Source organism: Phocoena sinus, chromosome 10 (genome assembly GCF_008692025.1).
Source record: "Phocoena sinus isolate mPhoSin1 chromosome 10, mPhoSin1.pri, whole genome shotgun sequence".
Lineage (NCBI taxonomy): Eukaryota > Metazoa > Chordata > Mammalia > Artiodactyla > Phocoenidae > Phocoena > Phocoena sinus.
The window spans coordinates 75,121,736-75,146,021 of NC_045772.1; positions in this window are offsets into that span (position 1 = coordinate 75,121,736).

A 24,286-nucleotide genomic window follows, 5' to 3' on the forward strand; every position below is an offset into this window, starting at 1 on the left:
CATTTCTAGGAATTTAACCATTTCTTGTAGGTTGTCCTTTATATTGGTTTATAATTAATTGTTCATAGTAATCACTTTTGATTATTTATATTTTTGTGGTGTCAGTTGTAACTTCTCTTTTATTTCTGATTTTATTTATTTGTGCCCTATCTCCTTTTTTCTTGATGAATCTGGTTAATGGTTTATGAATTTTGTTTACTTTTCAAAAAATCAGATCTTAGTTTCACTTACATTTTATAATGTTTTTTTATACTCTATTTCATTTATTTTTGCTCTGACCTTTATAATTTACTTTCTTCTACTAACTTTAGGTTTTGTTTGTTTTTCTTTTTCTAGTTTCCTTAAGTGTGAGGTTAGACTGTTTGAGATATTTCTTGTTTTTTGAGGTAAGCATGTATTACTATAAACTTCTTTCTTAGAAAAACTTTTGTTGCATCCAATAGATTTTTGGAATGCTGTGTTTCCATTTTTGTTTGTCTCCAGGTAATTTTTAATTTCCTCTTTGATTTTTCAGGAAAACATTGTTTAGTAGCCTATGGCTTACCCTCCACTTGTGTGTGTTTTTGCAATTTTTTCTAGTAGCTGATTTCTAATCTCATTTTGCTGTGTTCAGAAAAGATGCTTTAAAGATTTTTATCTTAAATTTATTGAGACTTGTTTTTGGCTTAGCATGTGATATATCCTGGAGAATGTTCCATGTGCACTTGAAAAGAATGTTTATTCTGCTGCTTTTGGATGCAAAGTTGCATATATATCTATTCAGTATATCTGGTCTAATATGTCATTTAAGGCCAATGTTTCCTTATTGAATTTCTGTCTTAATGATCTGTCCATTGATGTAAGTGGAGTATTAAAGTCCCCTACTATTATTGTGTTACTGTCAATTTATCCCTTTATGTCTGTTAATATTTGCTATATGTATTTATGTACTCCTATGTTGGATATATATATATATATATATATATATATATATATATATATATATATATTTACAATTGTGATATTTACTTCTTAGATTGATCCCTTTATCATTATGTAATGTCTTTGTCTCTTGTTACAGTCTTGTTTTAAAGTCTATTTTACTTGATATAATTATTGCACACAGTTTTCTCTTCATTTCCATTTACATGGAGTAATTTTTTTGATCCACTCACTTTCAGTCTCTGTGTGCCATTAGATCTGAAGTGAGTCTCTTGTAGGCAACATATATATGTGTCTTGTTTTTTTATCCATTTAGCCCCTCTATGTCTTTTGATTGAAGCATTTAGTCCATTTACATTTAAAGTAGTTATTGAGGGGACTTCCCTGGTGGTGAAGTGGGTAAGAATCCACCTGCCAATGCAGGGGAAACAGGTTCAATCCCTGGTCTGGGAGAATCCCACATGATTCAGATCAACTAAGCCCATGCACCACAACTACTGAGCCTGTGCTCTAGAGCCTGTGAGCCAAAACTACTGAGCCTGCACACCACAACTACTGAAACCCACAAGCCACAACTACTGAGCCTACATGCTGCAACTACTGAAGCCCATGCACTCTAGGGCCTGCATGCTCCAACTACTGAAGTCTGCATGCCTAGAGATCATGCTCTGCAACAAGACAAGCCACCAAAATAAGAAGCCCACGCATTGCAATGAAGAGTAGCCCCTGCTCACCACAACTAGAAAAAGCCCATGTGCAACAACAAAAACCCAACACTACCAAAAACAAAACAAAACAAAATAAAATAAAATAAAGATAATTATTGATAAGTATGTACGTATTGACATTTTGTTCATTGTTTTTGAACTACTTTTTGTAGTTATTGTTCCTTTCTTCTTTTTTTGCTCTCTTCTCTTGAGATTTCATGACTATCTTTAGTATCATCTTTTTTCTTTTATGTGTGCCTTTCTATTATTGGGTGTTGGTGTGTAGTTACCATAAAGTTCATGTATAGCAACCTATATATGGGATTATTTTAAGTTGATAATTTCTAAAGTTCAAACACCTTCTAACCAACTTATATGTATACTCCCCTACCTCAAGATTAATGTTTTTGACATTATAGTTTACATCTGTTTGTTTTGTGTAACCATTAACTACTTACTGTGAATGAAGATGGTTTTACTACTTTTATCATTTAACCTTATACTAGCTTTATAAGTGATTGATCTATTATTTTACCCTATGTTTTCCTTTACCAGTGAGATTTTTTCTTTTCATAATTTTATGTATCTAGTTATGCCCTTTTCTTTACTGCTTAGAGAAGTCCCTTTAACATTTCTTGTAAAGCCAGTTCATTGATGCTGAACTCTTTCAGCTTTCACTTGTCTGAAAAACTCTATATTGTGCCTTCAAATCTGAATGATAACCATGCCAGTAGAGTATTCTTGGGTTGTAGGATTTTTCCCTTTCATCACTCTGAATATATCATGCCACTCCATTCCGGCCTGCAAATTTTCTGTTAAAAAGTCAGCTGATAGTCTTTTGGGAGTTCCCATGTAGGTAATTATTTGCTTTTCCCTTGCAGCTTTTAATATTCTCTCCTTAACTTTAATTTTTTTGCCATTTTAATTGTAATGTGTTTTTGTATGGCCCTCTTAGGGTCCATCTTGTTTGGCACTCTTGTTTGGGACTGCTTCCTGAATCTGGATGCCTGTTTCCTTCCCCAAATTAAGGAAGTTTTCAGCTATTATTTCTTCTAATTAGTTCTCTGCCCAATTCTTTCACCATTCTCCTTCTGACACCCCCATAATGCAAATGTTAGTATATTTGATGTTATTCCAGAGGTCTCTTTAACTATCCTCTTTTTTAAACATTATTTTTTACTTTTTTCTGTTCAGTTTCAGTGATTTCCACTACCTTGTCTTCAAGCTCACTGATCCATTTATCTGTATCATCTAATCTACTGTTGATTTTTTTTCTAATGTATTTTTTTTTATTTCAGTTATTGTATGCTTCAATTCTGCTTGGTTCTTCTTTATAATTGCTAACTCTCTGTTAAACTCTCACTGTATTCATCCATTCTTCTCTCAAGTTTGTTGAGCATTTTAATCATGATTACCTTGAACATTTATGTGTAAACTGTTTATTTCCAAGCTGTTTATTCTTTTTCTGAGATTTTTGTCTTATTCCTTCATTTGGAATATTCCTTCCTTCATCTTGTCTCTTTGTTTTGCCTAATTCTCTGTGTTTATGTCTATGTATTAGGTAGGTTGGTTATGTTTTGTAACCTTGGAGAAGTCACCTTATGTAGGAGACATCTTATGAGGCACCCAGCACAATTCCCTCTCATGAAAGAGCTATATTATCTAGGAATACCTCCTATGTGAGCTGCATAAGACCTCTGTTGTGGTGGAGCCAATTACTGTGGACACGCTGATAGGCAGAGCTGGCTCCCAACTTGCTTTGCTTCCAGGCCCTGCCTTGTACATTGACTCCCAGCCTGCAGGTGGGCAGGGCAAGGCCCCAGAATGGATCAGCCCAATTTTCTGTTCAATTCCTCTCCCAGCAGAGTCATTTACCTACCTGGTGCTAACTTTTATGATACAAAGAAAGAAAGATCAGTGTAGGCAGCAGGAGGAGAGTGATTTATCAAAAATCAGTTTTGTAATGAACATTTCAGAGCAATGTGAGTTATTTGGAGAAATTTGGGGAAAGGAGCTATTGATTGAAATGTTCTGAGGTAGGGTTCTCTAGAATGAAGCATGAGGAATGTTGCTAGTGGTGGGGTTATAAACTGGACTCTTGGAATATTCTGCTTGCCCAATACTAAAAAAATGAGTACTCTGTAGATTCTTTTTTGCTTTGGATTATGTGTCCTTAAATGTTACACATTGTCACACTTAAATTCCATGAGGCCAGCCACAATGAGGCTTACAGTGATTATGAATTCATATATTGAAAAAATATTTCATGTTTGTGATGATTTTTTCTAAGGCATCTTGCATAAAATTTCAGTTGTCCAAAAATAGCATGTGCTTTTTAATTTTGGCAGCTGATGTTTTTCCCTAATCCTGGGATTAGAAGTTGTACAGTAACCTCTGGAGAGAGTAACACTACTGCTTTAACCTTAGAAATATTATTTCAAAGGGATGCTTGTGGTCAGGTCTAAACAAGAGCCTTGGTATATTTCTTTGGACCCTTAGTCCATGTAAAAGGACTGACTATGTTAAAGTAGATACTTCTGGATAAAATAAAAATGGAAATAGAATTAGAAAAAGTAATAGGAGAGAGGGGATCACAAATGATGGTGCAGGAGAATGTGAAGCTCACTTCCGCCCCATAAACACATCAAAAATACATCTACATGTGGAACAATTCTCATGGGAAATTAATTGAAAACTGGCAGGACTTCTATACAACCAAAGCTTCAAGAAATATCTCCACATAAATGAGTAGGACAGAAAAAAAGGCATCTGGTTTGAACCTGAGCTCCTGGGAGGGATCTGTAAGAAAGAGAAGGTCTGCACGGGTGAGCCCTCACTCTGGGAAGTGAGCAGGTTGAGCCACAATCTTGGTATCCCAGTCCTGGGGTCCTGAATGGAGGAGACAAGACACCTTTCCTGCTGGAAAATCCACTGAGAGAGACAGAAGTATTGGAGAAGCGTAGACTCTATTTGTGTGGGGTGCACTCATGCTGGCTTGCCACAATCAGAGTGGAGAGAGACTTGCACTGGCAGCTGCTACCTCTAAACACTTCCCAATCTGGATGGGCTAAAACCTCAGCCCCACTTGCTCCACACCACAGCCAGGTATGAGATTGGAGCAAAGACTCAGTATAGCTACATTGAGACAGACCAGGGTTCCTGGGGTGTGATCTGGGTGGACCATGGAGGACATTGTCAGTGTGCACACAGTGCAGTGAGTGGAACCACAGTAACCTTGTCAGTGCTTGCACTGGGTGGTGCCACAAGAGCATGCAGTAGCTGAGCAGTGAATCTTGGGCAATAGGTCCTAGGAGAGGACCCATCTAACTATGCAGAGACAGCCTGGGGAGACAGGGGTGTGGTCAGTGTCAAGAGCCGTTACAGCAAACTCGAGTACACTGTGGTTCTGTCCCAGCAAGAGCACCCTGGGTCTGCCCTTTCCACACTACAGCTTAGCACAGACAGTCCAGGGAGAAGAATGTCACAGAGGCAGGCAAAGTCTCAGAGGAGAGTGGAGCCACTTCAATTCCTACAGCCACAACACCTTGACTGCCAGCCCCAGCCTACTCCAAGACATCACAACCCTGCACTAGATCTGGGACGACCACAGCAGAGAAACAGAAATGACCATGGGCTTCTTCTGGGTGGAACTAGGGACACCTACCAGGCAGCACACAGGTCCTCTGTGATCACAAAGCAGAGAGGAATTCTCACATCCTGCACAGTATCTAGATATGCCACAACAACCACACCTCCTATCAAGAGGACAATGGTGAGAAAACTCTGAGTAACAACCTGGCTGACATCCATATCAAAAGCAATCCTTGCACAAAAAACACGGGACACAGTCTACACAGGGACACTCCAACATAAAAATACCCCAGGAATTCCCTAGTGGCACAGTGGTTGATAGTCTGCCTGCTGATGCAGGGGACATGGGTTCGTGCCCCAGTCCGGGAAGATTCCACATGCCGCAGAGCAGCTGGGCCCGTGAGCCATGGCCACTGAGCCTGTGCATCCGGAGCCTGTGCTCCGCAAGGGGAGAGGCCACAGCAGTGAGAGGCCCGCATACTGCAAAAAAAAAAAAAAAAAAAAAAAAGAAAGAAAGAAAAAACCATCAGGACCACAATAAACAATTGTTTCTCCTGAATTCATATAGATGTAGAAAGTTAAGTAAAATGAAAAAGGAGGAGAACTAGTCCCAACTAAAAGAACAAGAGAAATTCCATGAAAGAACAAATAGAGAAACAGAGCTCACCAGTCTGCTAGATGCTGAGTTCAAAATGGAGGTAATAAAAATGCTAACTGAATAAAGAAAGATTATCAATAGAAATGCAGATCACGGTAACAAGAAACTATAAAGATGAACCAATCAAAAATAGACAATTCAATTGCTGAGATAAAAAAAAATCTAGAAACAATGAGTAGCAGACTAAATGAATAAGTGATCTGGAAGATAGAATAATGGAAATCATCCAATCAGAACAGCAGACAAAAGGTAAACTTTAAAAATGAAAACAACATATGAGATCTATGGAGTAATATAAAATGTGCCAACCTATGCATAATAAGGGTTCCATAAGGAGGAGAGAGAGAAGGGGATCGGAAAAGTATTTGAAGACATTATGGCTGAAAATATCCCAAAACTAAAGTAGGTACAGGAAGTACAGAGGGTTTCAAACAAGATAAATCCAAACAGATCAATACCAAGACACGTCATAATTAAAACAGCAAAAGTTAAAGATAAAAAGAGGATTCTAAAAACATCAAGAGGAAAAACAAAAGTCAGCAATAAGAGCATCCCCATAAGGCTATCAGCTAATTTTTCTGCAGAAACTTTGCAGGCCAGAAGAAGCCTGATATATTCAAGGCATGAAGGGAGAAGGGAGAGAAAGGAGAGGCATGATATATTCAAAGTCCTGAAAGGGAAAAACATACAACCTAGGATGCTCTGCCCAGCAGATTATGAATTACAATAGGAGAGATAAAGAATATCTCAGACAAGCAAAAACTAAGAGCTGAGCAATACTCAACCTACCCTAAAAGAAATATTAAAAGGTCTTCTCTAAATAAAAAAGAAGCAAGAATCTACAGGAAAGGGAAAAATCACAATAGGAAAGGCAAATGTATAAAATAATTGAATATCACTTAAGCCAATATGTAGATCTGAAAAAACGTTTAATTGTAAAAGTGATTATAACTAAAATAAACAGTAAAAGGATAAAAATGAAGATATAAGATAGCACATTAAAATCACAAAATGTGAGGAAGGGGAGAATAAAAAGGTACATCTTTTAGAATGTGTTTGGACTTGAATAACTATCAGTTTAAAGCAGTAGATACAGTCATTGGTCAACATACTTGTACTCCATGATAACCAAAACTCAAAAACATATAATGGATTAAAAAAAAAAAAGGAAAGGAACTCAATCATACTACAAAAGAAAATTGTCAAACCACAAAGAGACAAATAAAAAGAAGACATGAACAAAGAAGAACTACAAAAACATGGAAATAAGTACAGACCTATCAATAATTGCTTTAAATGTCAATGGATTAAATGGTCTGATCAAAAGTCATAGAGTGAAAGACTGGATAAAAAACAAGAACCTACAATATTCTCCCTATAAGAGACTACTCTGGGGTGAAAGACACACACAGACTGAAAGTGAGGGGATGGAAAAAGATATATCACACAAATGAAAATGACAAGAAGGTATTAGTAGCAATACTCATATCAGACATTAAAAGAAAGGCTATACGAAAAAACAAAGAAGGGCATTATATAACAATAAAGGATCAATACAAGAAGAAAATATTGCAATCATTAATGTATATGCACCTAATATAGAAACACCTAAATACACAAAACAAATACCAACAGATATAAGGGGAGAAACTGACAATAATACAATAAGAGTAGGAGAATTTAACACCACATTGACATCAATGGACATATCATACAGACAGAAAATTACTGAGGCAACAGAAGTCCTAAATGACACAATAAGCTATTTGGACTTAATTAATATCTATAGGGTACTACATCTAAAAAAAAACCCAGAATACACATCCTTATCAAGCATGCATGGAACATTCTCCAGGATAAAACACATATTAGGTTACAAAAAAGCCTCAACAAATTTAAGAGGATAAAAATTATTCCAGGTATCTTTTCTGATCACAATTGTGTGAAGCAATAAATCAACCACAGAAAGAAAAATCGGAAAAGAATGAACAAATGGAGACAAACAACTTGCTACTAAAAACCAATGGGTCAATGATGAAATCAAAGTAGAAATCAGAAAATATCTTGACACAAACGAAAATGAAATCACAACATTACAAAATCTATGAGATGCAGCAAAAGCAGTTCTAAGAGGGAAGTTCATACAGGCCTTCCTAAGAAACAAGAAAAATCTTAAATAAACAACCTAAGCTATCACCTAAGACAATTAGAAAACATAGAACAAACAAATCCCAAAGTTAGCAGAAAGAAGGAAATAACAAAGATCAGAGAGGAAATAAATAAAATAGAGATCCACAAAAAAGTAGAAAAGATTGATAAAACCCAGAGCTGGTTTTTAAAAATATAAACAAAATCGACAAACTTCTAGCTAGGCTGACCAAGAAGAAAAGAATGAGGGCCCAAATTAAAAAAAAATAATAATAATAAGGAAAGGGGAGAAATAACAACTTATACCACAATAATACAAAAAAAAAAAAAAAACAAACATAATACTATGAACAGTTACATGCCGACAAATTGGACATCAAGAAGAAATAGATAAATTTCTAGAAACATACAGTCTGCCAAGACTGAGACAAGAAGAAACAAATAAGCTGAACAGACTGATCACTAGAAGTGAAATATGGAATGTGTAATTTTAAAAAAGTGGGAGGGCTTCCCTTGGTGGCGCAGTGGTTGAGAGTCCGCCTGCCGATGCAGGGGACACGGGTTTGTGCCCCGGTTCGGGAGGATCCCACGTGCCGCGGAGCGGCTGGGCCCATGAGCCATGGCCGGCCGTTGAGCCTGCGTATCCGGAGCTTGTGCTCCGCAACGGGAGAGCCCACAACAGTGAGAGGCCCGCGTGCCGAAAAAAAAAAAAAAAAGTGGGAATTCCTTGTCAGTCCAGTGGTTAGGACTCTGCAATTTCACTGTCAAGGGCATGGGTTCAATCTCTGGTTGGGGAACTAAGATTCCACAACCCACATGGTGTGGCCAAAACAAACAAACAAACAAATAAATAACAACAACAACAAAACTCACTGTAAACAAAAGTCCAGGACCAGATGACTTCACTGGGGAATTCTGCCAAATATACAAAGAAGAACTTATATCCATCCTTCTTAAAGTATTCCAAAAAATTGAAGAGGAGAGACCACTCCTAAATTCATTCTATGAAGCCACCATCACCCTGATACCAAAAATTAGACAAAGCCACTACACAAAAAGAAAATTATAGGCAAACCTCTTTGATGAATATAGATGCAAAAATCCTCAACAAAATATTAGCAAACCAAATGCAACAATACATAAAAAGAATCATACATTATGATCAAGTTGGATTTGTTTCAGGGTCCCAAGGATGATTCAACACAGGCAAATTAATCAATGTAATACACCACATTAAGAAAAGGAAAGACAAAACCCACAAGATCATCTCAATAGACACAGAAAAAGCATTTGCCAAATTCAACATCCATTTATGATAAAAATTCTCATCAAAGTGGGTATACAGGAAATACATATAAAACTAATAAAGACCATTAACAGCAAATCCACAGCCAACTTAATAATCAAAAGTGAAAAGCTGAAAGCCTTCCCACGAAATTCAGGAATAAGACAACGTTGCCCACTCTCACTGTTTCTATTTAATATAGTATTACAATTCTTAGCCACAGCAATTAGACAAGGAAAAGAAATAAAAGTATCCAAATTTGAAGGGAAGAGTTAAAAGTATCACTCTTTGCAGATGACGTGATACTGTATACAGAGAATCCTAAAGTTTCCACACAAATACTATTAGAATTAATAAATTCAGGAAGGTAGAAGGATACAAGATTAATATACAGAAATATGTTGCATTTCTTTTCACTAATGATGAAATATTGATGAGAAAGTAAAAAACGAACCATGTAAAATAATAAAAAAAAAATACCTAGGAATAAAGTTAACCAAGGTGGTGAAAGTTCCATATGCTTAAAAGTATAAAACACTGATGAATAAAACTGAAGATGATACAAAGAAATGGAAAGAGAGCCCATGCTCTTGAATTGGAAGAATTAACATTGTTAAAATGGCCATACTACCTAAAGTAATATATAGAATTAATTCAATCACTAACAAAACACTCATGACATCTTTCACAGAGCTAGAACAAGTAATCCTAAAATACATATAGAACCACAAAATACACACACTTACCAAAGTAATCCTGAGGAAAAAGAACAAGGCTGGAGGTATCAATCATTCAGACTTATGACTATACTACAAAGTTATAGTAAGCAAAACAGTGTGGTATTGGCACTAAAATAGACGTACAGATCAATGAAACAGAATAGAGACCCCAACAAAAAAACCCATGGACCTACAGTCAAATAATCTATGACAAAGTAGGCAAGAATATACAATGAAGAAAAGAGTCTCTTCAACAAGTGGTTTTGGGAATGGACAGCTATGTGTAACACAATGAAATGAGAACACCCCCTCATACCATATAAACAACAAAAACTCAAAATAGTTTAAAGACCTAAAATAAGGCATTCCTTATTTTAGAAAAGAATTCCTAGAAGAGAACATAGGTAAAACATTTTTAGACATAAAATTGTAGCAATATTTTCTTAGTCTCCCAAGGCAAAAGAAATAAAAGTAGAGGCTGTATTTTCTCTACTGAATTTTCTTGCCTACTTTGTAATAGGTTAGGTGACCAAGGGGTGTGGGTTTATCTCTGGGCTTTCTATCCTGTTCCACTGATCTATATTTCTATTTTTGTGCCAATACCATACTGTCTTGATTACTGTAGCTTTGTAGTGTAGTCTGAAGTCAGGGAGCCTGATTTCTCTAGCTCCATTTTTCTTTCTCAAAATTGCTTTGACTATTTGTGGTCTTTTGTGTTTCCATACAAATTGTAAAGTTTTTTGTTCTAGTTCTGTGAAAAATGCCATTGGTAATTTTTTAGGGATTGCATTGAATCTGTAGATTGTTTTGGGTAGTATAGTCATTTGCACAATATTAATTCTTCCAATCCAAGAACATGGTATATCTCTCCAACTGTTTGTGTTCTGTCTTTGATTTCTTTCATCAGTGCCTTATAGTTTTCTGCACACCAGTCTTTTGCCTCCTTAGGTAGGTTTAATCCTAGGTATTTTATTCTTTTTGTTGTAATGGTGAATGGGATGGTTTCCTTAACTTCTCTTTCTGATCTTTTGTTGTTAGTGTATAGGAATGCAAGAGAGTTCTGTGTATTAATTTTGTATCCTGCAACTGTATCAAATTCATTCATTAGCTCTAGTAGTTTTCTGATGCAATCTTTAGGATTTTCTATGTATAGTATCATGCCATCTGCAAACAGTGACAGTTTTACTTCTTCTTTTCCAATCTGTATTCATTTTATTTCTTTTTATTCTCTGATTGCCATGGCTAGGAATTCCAAAACTATGTTGAATAAAGTGATGAGAGTGGAATCCTTGTCTTGTTCCTGATATTAGAGGAAATGCTTTCAGTTTTCCACCATTGAGTATAATGTTTGGTGTGGGTTTGTCATATATATAAGTTGTGCTGGGAAAACTGGACAGCTGCGTGTAAAAGATTGAAATTAGAACACACCCTAGCACCATACACAAAAATTAACTCAAAATGTAGTAAAGACCTAAATGTAAGGTCACACCCTATAAATCTCTTAGAAGAAAACATAGGTAGAAGACTCTTTGACATAAATTGCAAGATGACCTAATAGCAAGATGTATTTTGACCCACCTGCTAGAGTATTGAAAATAAAAACAAAACTAAACAAATGGGATCTAAGCTTTTAACTTAAAATTTTTTGCACAACAAATGAAACCATAAAAAATACAAAAAGACAACCCTCAGAATGGGAGAAAATATTTGCAAATGAAGCAACTGATAAAGGATTAATCTCCAAAATATGCAACCAGCTCATGCAGCTCAATACCAAAAAAAAAAAAAACCCAAACAACCCAATCAAAAAATGGGCAGAAGACCTAAATAGACATTTCTCCAAAGAAAACATACAGATGGTCTAGAGGCACATGAAAAGATACTCAATGTCACTAATTATTAGAGAAATACAAATAAAAACTACAATGAGTTATCACTTCACACCGGTCAGAATGGCCATCATCAAAAAATCTACAAACAATAAATGCTGGAGAGGGTGTGGAGAAAAGGGAACCCTCTTGCACTGTTGGTGGGAATGTAAATTGATACAACCACTATGGAAAACTGTATGGAGGTTCCTTAAAATCTAAAATTAGAACTACCATATGACCCAGCAATCCCACTACTGGACACATACCCAGAGAAAACCAAAATTCAAAAAGATACATGCACCTCAATGTTCATTGCAACACTATTTACAATAGCCAGGACATGGAAGCAACCTAAATTTCCATCAACAGAAGAATGGATAAAGAAGATGTTGTACATATATACAATGGAATATTGCTCAGCCATTAAAAGAAACAAAACTGGGTTATTTCTAAAGACGTGGATGGACCTAGAGACTGTCATACAGAATGAAGTGAGTCAGAAAGAGAAAAACAAATATTATATACCAATGTATATATGTGGAATCTAAAAAAAATGGTATAGATGATCTTATTTGCAAAGCAGAAATAGAGACACAGACGTAAAGAAAAAGCATATGGATACCAAGGGGGGTGATGGGATGAATTAGGAGATGGGGATTGACATATACACATTATTGATACTATGTATAAAATAGATAACTAATGAGAACATAAAAATAGAAAAGTAAATAAATAGAATCCATTACAAGAAAAAGAATTGAAAGTAAAAAATAAAAAGAATTAAAAGCAAAAAATAGTTTTGTTTAAATGGGACTGAATCAAATTTAAAAGTATTTGCACAGCAAAGGAAGCCATCAACAACACAAAAAGACCACTTACAGAATGGGAGAAAATATCTGTAAATGATGCAGCCAACAAGGTTTAATATCCAAAATATACAAACAGCTCAGATAACTCAATATAAAAAATTAGGCAGAAGACCTAAATAGATATTTTTACAAAGAAGACATACCAATTGTCAACAAGCACATGAAATGATCTTCAACATTGGTAATTATTAGAGATATACAAATCATAACCACAATGAGATATCATCTCCCACCAATCAGAATGGCTATCATCAAAATGTCTGCAAATATTAAATGCTGGAGAGGATGTGGAGAAAAGGGAACCCTCCTATATTGTTGGTGGAATTGTGAATTGGTAGAGTCACTATGGAAAATAGTATGGAGGTTCCTCAAAAAACTAGAGTTCATATGATCCAGTAATTCTACTCCTGGATATATATCCAGAAAAAAAAAAAAAAATGAAAAGAATGAAAGCCCTAATTCAAAAAAGATACACATACCACTATGTTCATATCAGTACTATTTATAATAGCCAAGACATGGAAACAACCCAATTGTCCACCAACAGGCAATTGTCTTAAAATATGGTGTGTGTCTTTGTATATATATATGTATATATATATATATATATATATATATATATATACATATATATATGTAGATGTATATATCTGCAGTGGAATATTACTCAGCTATAAGAATAAAATGTTGCCATTTATAGCCATATGGATGGACCTGAAGAATATTATACTTAGAGAAAGACAAATACTATATGATATCATTTAGATGTGGAATATAAAAAATAATATAAATAAATATATGTACAAAACAGAAAAAGACACACATACATAAAAAACTTACGGTTACCAAGAGACGGAGTGGAGGAGGGGCACATTAGAAGTATGAGATTAACAGATACAAAGTACTATACATAAAAGAGACAAGCAACAAGAACTTACTGTTTGGCACAGGGATTTATATTTAATATCTTATAATAACCTAAAATGGAATATAATTAGAAAAAATATCTGAATCACTATGCTATACACTTGAAACTAACACAATTTTGTAATTCAACTATATTTCAATTTTTAAAAAAGTAAAAAAAGAGAAACTGCAATGGAGTTTGACTCTCTCAGGCTTCCCCCTTTGAAATTATCACTAATGTGTGCACTAAAAGAAAACCGTTTATCCAAGGACCTATAGTGAACGCTGTACTTTCTTACATAGTTATTAAAGTAATATTTGCTATTCTCATATTGGTGTGTTCAGAAATATTTGCCCATTTCCAGACTTTCATTTGTAACCCTACCATGGCTGAGAACAGCCATCTGGAAGGGTTCTTATTAATTATGAAGACCCAGGTTCCTGTCTGACATTGCTCACAGGGATGTCTGTTGTGATGAATTACTCCTTTGACATTTTGCACCGTATGAAATAATGATTCACTTCCTTCTTGTTAGAGAATGTTTGCCAAGCATTTCTCTATGAAGTTTCTGACTCCCAGCTCATTCATTCAAAAATTATATATGTACTAAATTTTGGTTCTGAGAAGATGTCCCTCCAGAAGACCACTAAGGTCCTTAGAAACCATACTGCCCAATTACAAGTGTCTGCAAGTCATGCCCTTACATCTTTTTGTGCTCTTAACAAAGGTTTACAATCACACTTTTGGGTGTTTACAATCACAGTTTTGGGTCATCTTTATCTGGAAACCATGTTTTCCTAATAGCACCCTGGATTTAATCTCTGCCCTGATGCCCTTTCTTACTTTGAAAATATTTTGTTAGAAGAGATGGAATAAAACAGTTGTATTTTCTAACTCAGCAAGTTTTGACTCCTTTATATTGTCTTTAAATTCCTCATAATGAGTGAATAATTACTTCTTTATATCATTTCTTTTTGTCTGTACCTAATGATTAGCAAATAAAAGAAACCAGATGACACTTTTGACATTCTGTCTGGAAATTTCCTCAGCCAGATCCATCATTTTATTAGATGAAATTTCTATTTTTCATATTACCTCAGGTGACAGTTTTACTGTACTTTCTACCACTATGCAATAAGGAATGTTCAAGATGGCTTCTTCACTCACATGTTAGGCACCTGAGCTGGATGGCTGGAATAGCACAGGTTGTTTGAGCTTTTTTTCCTCTTCCTTATGGTTTTTCCACAAGGGGAAGTTTGACTTCCTCATACCGCAGTAAGGCAGGCTTATGTGACAACTGTTTTCCCCTAGTGAAAATATTTCAAGAGACAGGAATTGGAAGCTACCAGTTTCTTGAGGCCTGGGCCTAGAAACTGCCACAGAATCATTTCGACTATGTTCTTACTTGTCAATGCAGAGAACCCACCCTGATTTGAGAGAAGGGAACATAGACCTCTCAGAGGTTCAAGTATCAAAGAATTTGCAGCTATCTCTAATCTACCATATTTAAACTATGCTCTCCCTTCTTCACTTCACTGAGTTTCAGAGGCCTGTATCCATCAATGTAATCATCAGTTCCAGTGAATGTCTCAAAAGCATCTGGTCATGTCAAAAATCAAACTTACTCTTTCTCTGGTGTTTCCAGGGGCAGTGAAGGGCTCTGTCACTTACTAAACACCTGGAGATGATCTTTGACACTTCTCACACACATTTTATGCAATGCATCACCAAGTCCTTATGACTTTACCTTATACTATCACTATTTGTTATTTTTAATCTATTAAGAATCCATTCTAGAACTTGAATTTCTTGATAATGATTTATCATTCAGATGTAAAAGAAGTGTGAAAAATTAACTTTTCCCTTGTCAGAATTGCCTATTTCTTATTTACAAATCCAAATTCAGCAAGGATCTACATATTCCTCCCTCCCCACTTTAGTTAAAAGCTATATAATTTTAATTAATGTCATCGTTTGGACATTGAAAATGTACTTTGTAATAGAGTTTACATAAAGCTTTAAGATATATGACTTTGCCAGTTTCAGAAGGTGTGCTTTCTGACTCTGAACTGTACCATTGAAGTTATGTGATTTTAAGGCATGACCTCAATTTAACTCTTTATTTAGTTAATTTCTTTCATTAATTTGTTATTCAGCTCAATTTTTTCCCCCTTTGGTCTTAGGAATGCATTGAACTAAACTTACTTCTGGTAATGGAGGGGAGATGAACCATCTTATACTTAACTTTAATCTCCCTTCCTTTTCCCAAATACATTCATTATCAAGCTGAGGTCTAATTTTTGATCTCTGATCTAGGCTTTCCTCTATCATGGATATGCACTGCCTTCTAACTCTTATGGAGCAGGAATATCTCATCTGCTATTAGGCTTGACAAATCCTTAATATACCAGTTCACAAAATGGAACTTTCTAAGTTTGAAAGAAACTAAATACTAAGCATGCACATGCAAGTGTGTCTGTGTACATATACATACACAAACATAAAATTGGCTTAGGATATTAAAAAGTCTCATTTATTTGTTGTTTAAATTTATAAAATACTATAGACTCATCACAAAAATAACAATTACCACTATCAAGTGCTTATTTTGTGTCAAAAACTCACACAATATTGCAATATCTTTATGATGCTGCTATTTTTACAAATGGAAAAAAAACTTATTCTCAGCCTTTAAACAACTTTTACAGGTGACATTGTAAATAGTGATCTGGGAAGGTCTTTAGGGTGGAGCTCTTTTCACTATACAACACAGAGTCCCATAAAATCGTAGAGCATTGTTTGTGTTTCTGTCATACTTATCTCACAATCTGCCATGTACTTAAGTCATTTGTACACATGCTACAAAATTCTACTGCGTTTTGTAGTTTAATAGCTTTTTCACCCTGGAAAAGTTACTTAAATTCCCTGTTCCTCACTTCCCACATATGTAAAATGAAGGGGCTGAGCTAGAAGGTTGCTTTGGGTTCCAGTGTTCTACAATTTCTGTGACTGTGAGCTCCTTTGAATAAAGTATTTATTCATCTTGTATTACCTACAACATATAGTCAAGTGCGTTATACCTAGTATCTACTCTATAAATGTCTATTGAATGAAGTGGGTCAGTCTTATAATGTTTTAATAATTAGCATTTAGAGTTAGAAATCCTATAAATGAATTCATTTATTTTAATCACTTGTTCAGTTGAACAAATACAGCCTATTAGGTACATTAGTGTAAAAAGAAATAAATTATAATCTCTGCCCTCAAAGAGCTTCCATTTTAAAATATAGTTTTGATTATTTTTACACATAATAACTCATATGAATTTCAAAAAAAATTATTAAAGGAAGATTTTATTACCATTATTTTAATTTAAAATATGAGAAAAGTAAGGCCTGGAAAGATTAATTGATTAGCCTATGATAACATAAGTAGTGAACAAAGAGGCCTGAATTTGTACTCTTGATATTTGATTCAAAGTCCAACAGTCTTTCCAGTGTAATTTTATGTTCTCTAATATTTCGATGATCATGAAAGAAACAGTTTGACTGAAATAAGCACAGTGGGCTGAGGACTGGGAAACAACCATACTTAGGGGAATGCAAAACAGAATAAAGTACAGTCAGGGAAGGTTCAGAATGACAATAAAATAGTGTCAGGAAGAATGGGATGGTAGGAGTTCCAAAACAAAATACCAGTCACCAATTTGACAAGGGAGACTGTTAATAATTCTTGGACTACTGATGAAACACAATGATGATCACAGATCTAAAGAGGAAGTGAATATTTGAAAAAAATAATTCTTCAGACATCTGAAAGGTTAGAGTTATAGAAATCATTAGAAAAGTTAGCCAGTGAGCTTGAGATTTCTTCAAAGGTGAATGGAAATATAAGAGATGAACCCTGAGGATATTATGCTTAGTGAAATAAGCCAGTAACAGAAGGAAAAATACTGCATGATCCTACTTATATGAGGTATCATATAAGTATTTATTTAGTATTTATATAGTATTTCTATGAGTCAGATTTATAGAAAGAGAGAGTAGAATGATGGTTGCCAGGGGCTGCAGGGAGATGGAAGTAAATACTTGCTACTCAATGAGTAAAAAAAAATTCAGTTTTGCAAGATTAATAAGTTCTAGGGGGTCTTCTGTACAACATTATGCCTATAGTTATTAATATTGTATTGTACACAAAATTTTGTTAAAAGGATGCATCTTATGTTAAGTGTTCATACTTTAATAAAACTATGTTAGAGTGAATATAAGGTAAGTAAATTATGTAACATAAATTTACTTGTTTAGGATGTTTTCAGTAATTTTCTCTAAAGTTTAAACCCAAATTATTTAAAATTTCTTATTCATCTAAAGTCATGCTGAGATTTGGACACACACAAAAAAGAACAAAGAGGTAAAGAGTAAAGGAGGAAAAAGTCAGCACAAAACTTTCACTTGAATAAGGTGGTCAGCTGTCAGTAAATCAAGAGAAACAGTGCAGCAAAAGACCTGGGAAGGGTTAGGAAGAACCAACAACAAGAATGGAATTTGACAGTGGAGCAATTCTTTACTGAGACAGCTGTGTCTTTTATTTTTCCCACCTGATGGCTAGATTTATTTGATCCTGCATACATCAAAAGGAAAAGGAAGTACAGAGATAAGAACAGTTCTTAACCCCACATCTTAATAATAACCATTTTTCAAACAAAAGTTCTCAGAGAACCAATGCCATATCTTCTACACTTGTTTTGTTCTTAGCCAATAGGATACTCTAGTGATCACAGAAAAAATTTTTTTTTTTCTTCTGGAGCCATATGAAAATAGAAGGGTTTCTCCTTTAGGTAGAATAATGATGAGGAATGATGCTATGTAAGGGCAGGAAGTAAAGATGATTCTTCTTTAAATTCCTGAATACATTTATCCTTCTCTGATTTGAAAGTGAAGCTTAACAGGTGAAGAAAATGAAAAACACTGTTGATTTGTTTCATACCTATTTACTTGAATCTATACTTTGAGAATAAATAAATTTTCCCAAAGAGGGAGATAAATCTATTCAATCACCATGCTGAAGGAGCTTATAAATTAATAAAAATCCTCTTTTGATATTACTTATTACTTGATTCTATTGAAATTGTTTTAATAAAAAAAATACATAATAAGACAATTCCCAGTCAATGACAACTATTTCTGGACTTCCTCCCCATTTTCCTCCACACCTGAAAGTTTGTAAATTACCACTAAATTAAAACCTAGTTTGAGAGTTCTAGTAAAGGACCACTCAACATTAACTATAAAAATAAGTATGGGGGCTTCCCTGGTGGCGCAGTGGTTGGGAGTCCGCCTGCCGATGCGGGGGACGCGGGTTCGTGCCCCGGTCTGGGAGGATCCCACGTGCCGCGGAGCGGCTGGGCCTGTGAGCCATGGCCGCTGGGCCTGCGCGTCCGGAGCCTGTGCTCCGCGACGGGAGGGGCCACAACAGTGAGAGGCCCGTGTAACGCAAAAAAAAAAAAAAAAAAAAAAAAAGTATGGGACCATTTGAGCAGAGTTTAAAGGAAAATTATATTGGTCTTATTAAGAATCAGAAGATAGTCTTAATGAGAATGAGTTAGCAGACATAAAAAGAAATTTTAAAATGCTTCCAGCTCTCCTTTCCATCTTTTTTTGGCTGGATTTTTTTTCTGTGTTACTCTGCTTTGAGGACAACTCAGAATTTATGGGCTCTAGGCAAAATTTTAGCTGTGTGTATAGTGAGTTGGAGAAAAAGAAAGGAACGTTAGAAATGGTAAGAATAAAAAACATGTTTTCCAAGTATATCCATGTTCCTTTAAAGATACTGACAGAGTTATCTTTGCAGAGAAAATTATAAAAAAGTCAAAGACTTATTTTGTATAAGACTGAGATATATAGCCTTACTACATAAATAACCTGGGCTTATTACTAACATAACTCAGTCACAGACGAGGTTTAATATTTTAAAGCAACAACAGTGTATTATCTGTGTTGAATATCACTGTTCTTCAATTACTTCTATGGATTTTTTCTTGAGTTTTTATTTGTTTGTTTTGTTTTTGTCAGCAAGGTTAGAAAAAAATAGACCTAACTAGTTCTAAGTCTGTTATTGACTTAGCACTGATTTTTATTTTGTTATTTAAAATTTTCATGCTTTAGCTTCCACATTTATAAAAGTGAAAAAATTGATGTCATTTTATTGTACAAGGATTGCAGAAACAGTTAAAATGTCCTGCACCAAATGAGATATCTGAGCAAATAGATATATGAACATAAATAATACTGCTAACAATTATTCAGACCAAATGTCATTTGAAAATGTGATTTATATGAAGGAGGAAAATTGTAACTCCACTTAGTTAATGTTAGAAGGATCAAAATTGACAGGATATCATCTTGCCTGGTCCACAAATTTTCAATGCAATTTTGAATTTTAAGAATATCTTTTATTCTATGAGGCCCACATTACCATAAGAATGAAACAAAGACATTACAAGAAAAGATAATTACATATCAATATCTCTTATGAATATGAACACAAAAATCCTCAACAAGATTTTAGCAAATTGAATCCAACAATGTAGAAAAAGAATTATACACCACAACTAAGTGGGATTTATCCTAGATATGCAAGACTGGTTGAACATTAAAAAAATCAATTAACGCAATTAATCACATTAACAGACTAAGAAAAAAAAGAAAATTTACATGATCATATTAATAGATGCAGAAAAAAGCATTTGACAAAATCCAATACTCATTCATGATAAAAGCTCTTAGTGAAAGCATTTGACAAAATCCAATACTCATTCATGATAAAAGCTCTTAGTGAAATAAGAATAGATGGAACGCTCTCAATTTGATAAAGACAATCTACAAAATATCTACAGCTAACATCATACGTAATGGTGAGAAACGTGAAGTTTTCCCACTAATATCAGGTACAAGGAAAAGATAACTCTTCTCACCATCCCTTTTCAACTTTGTACTGGAAGTCCTCGTTAATGCAATGAAGCAACAAAAGATAATAAAAGCGATACAGATTGGGAAGGAAGATGAAAAACTGTCTCTGTTCACAGATGACATGATCATCTATGTAGAAAATCTAGGAGAATCAGCAAGATATCTCCTGGAACTAATAAGCAATTAGAGCAATGTTTCTGGATTCAAGGTTAATATACAAAAATCAATTGTTTTCCTCTATGCTAACAACGAAAAAGTGGAATTTAAAAGTAACAAACACAGTACTATTTACATTAGCACCCTGAAAATGAAATACTTAGGCATAAATATAACAAAATGTGTGCAATATCTATATGAGGAAAACCACAATTCTGTTGAATAAAATGAAAAAGGAGAAATATCCCATTTTCATGAATATGAAGTCTCAATGTTGTCAAGGTGTCAGTTCTTCCAAACTTGATCTATAGACTCTAAGGTAAACTATGGACTTTGGATGAGGATGATGTGTCAATGTAGGTTCAACCTTGGTTAAAAAAAAGTACCATTCTTGTACATGATGTTAATAATGGTGGAGGTTATGCATGTATGGGGGCAAGGCATATATGGGAAATCTCTGTATTTCTCTCTCTCTGTTTTGTTGTACACCAAAAACTACTTGACTTCATTTCCATGGTAACTCAAAGTGCCAGAAAACATCTTTGGTCTTATCAGATTATGATTATAGTTTCTGTTTCTATTTGTGGCTGTTGTTTATTTTGGGCTGGTGTTGGCTGGTAATTATTTTTAAAAAATTACCACTTCTGTTCTGGCTCTTCTCGTCCCCATGGAGTAGAATAAGAAATATGTGAGCAGCCTGGCTTAATACTATGTTTTGCTTTATTTTGATCATAATACATTCATTATGCAAAGCAAAAATAGCATTTAAAACTTGTTGCTCTATACATTTTCTTGCTGTACATTCTGCATAAACTGGATCATTTTTTCAATAAGTAAACTTGTCTGCCTGAGTTTTAAATACATAAAGAAATTTGATTTAATTAAATGTGTGACTCACCATTCTGCATTTATAAATGCCCACCTTTTCAAACACTGAAAGCATCAAAGATGTTCTTTCCCCACAGGACAATAAATTATGAAATGTGCACTGATGTTACAAAATAAATAAAAATTAGAATTCAACTATCATTTATTAGTGAAATCATGAGAATGGTTAGGAAAATATGTATATTAGAATTTCTACTATAAATTATTATGTCACAAGATTCTTATGTTCATTACAGACCAATACAAAAATAAATAATTAAACTATTCATACAACTTGCTTTCATTTAAAATATATTCATTTTATGTTCATAAAGACACATCAAAATATGTCCATAAAAACAAAAAAATCACAATAATTACTCAGTATTCTCATTTTGGTTGTCTTTTTAAAATAATACTGCATTTTGTCTTAATTTGAAGCTTAAGTCTTCAAAAGAGCTTTAGTCTCAATTTTATAATAATATGTAACTATTACAGCTGTCTTACTTAAGTGACAAGTTACTTCCTTTATTGAATACTCATAAAAGCTTGTTATTAAAGCCATGAGAAATCTTGCTATCTCTATTACGTGTGATGATACAAAGGAACTTTATCATCTGGTTTATAGTAGAAACAAAGTAGAATGTTTCCACCTCATATATATTTTAAATAACTTGTACAGAACAAAAAAGAATGTCAGTTTCTGAGTCCAGGCAAATCTGTTCATTATGTGTAAAGACAGAAAGACAGTTTATTAAAGAGCTGTTAATTTTTTTTAATCATATCTGGATACCTAATCCATATAAATGAGCAATCTACATTGTCACCGAATCATAATAGGTTACTTGCATCATGTTTGAAAGAACAAAGTAGGAATTTTGAGGATTGCAACTGAAATGGAATTTTGACAAATTTATTATGTGAAATACTGACTTTAAAAAATGTTAATAAGTTTATTTATTTTCAACTGTCTTATGTTAAATGTAGGACATTTAAAAAACTATATTCCGTGTGTTGATGACTTTTTTCCATTAGATTATTTTGTTCCATGATGTGTTCTAGTGCCCTCTGCTGAAAACTAAGATGAAGTTTCTATTATTTAATATAGAATGGAAAAGTGCATTCAAAATATAATACATTATAACTATTATAGGAAATTGATTATTCTCAGGTCTTGTTGTATAACACAAATAATTCTGGTGCCTCAAGTTTTATTATGAAGGAGGTGGCATTCATCATAACAAGAAGCACTTGTCACTATATAATATGTATGTTTTACTTGTTTCTCACCAAATAAATTGTGTCTCCCTGTCACTCCATGTATTGTTATTCATCTGCAGAAAATTCTCAACTATGTATATTTTTCATAAAATATATACCTACAAGTTATCTTTAATTCCTTGCTTAAAGAGATTTGGTTTTTTGAGCTCTTATAATTTTAGTGCCTATCCTCTGAATCCATTAGTATAAATATCTATTTTAATGCATTGTTTTTTCAAAAATAAGTTCTTACTATTTTTATTTTGATTTAATTTGGTCAATTAACTTAATTTGATTATATAAAAGTAAACTGTGATTTTACATCTAGAAAATAGACATGACATGTATGTATTTTATTTAGTTCTGATTCTAACTAGAAAACGTCTCCAATATCTTAGACTGTAAAGCAAGGATAGAGTTTATGAATATCTGTCACACACCACAGAGAGCTCTTGGGAAAGGGGGGAATGATGTGTAACTTTTTAAAAGTTAAGCACCTCTCATAAATTATACCATAATACCACAATATTATCCACTTCCTTTGATAGAGGTAATTCTATATTGTTTTGGATAGCTATCACGAATACCAATCATTATTTTTGAGTATATAACATTGGTGCTAGACATAAAACAAAGAAAGCAGAAAAAGTACTGATCACATTTTAAATGATCGAATTATTCCCTATACAAATCCTAAATAGCCATGTATAGAAGACAAATAGTAAAATAATTGTCACTGAAAATTTGGAATATATTTTCCACATGGAAAATATATATAAACTTCTTTTAATCTATTTAATGTAACATTTAAATGTAACATCTAGATTAAAATATTTAAAATATTGTCAGATTATTTCCTTGAATGCTTGTCTTAAAAACCATATTCTTAATTATAGTCCATATCTTAAACAACCTCTTGTTGCTCTTGTAAAAGCAGAATAATAAACAACAATGTATTCATTTTTTATTAAGACACCACTTACACCTCTTGGTCACATACCACAATAAGCAGTTCTAGATGTTACAAGTTACAATCAGGTTCCTAGGTAAATTTTCTCTTTTTGAATTTCATTTACTTGAGTGGGGGGACTGGAGAAATTTTCCCCTTAATTCTAATTCAGTAATCCATTATCTGCCAATTTCCTATTTAATCTATGACTATTAGAGCAATATAATTGAAATAGTTAAGAAAAAGTATAGGTACAGTTGGATCCAGCAAAGAAAATAGAAAACATCTATATTTCCACAAAAGAGCTTTAATAGAGAAAAATGGTTACACAAGTTTTGGAGTACTGAAAGAGCAAAAGGGAAATGCTAATATAACTCAGAGATTAAAACTATAGAGTAGGGTACTACCTC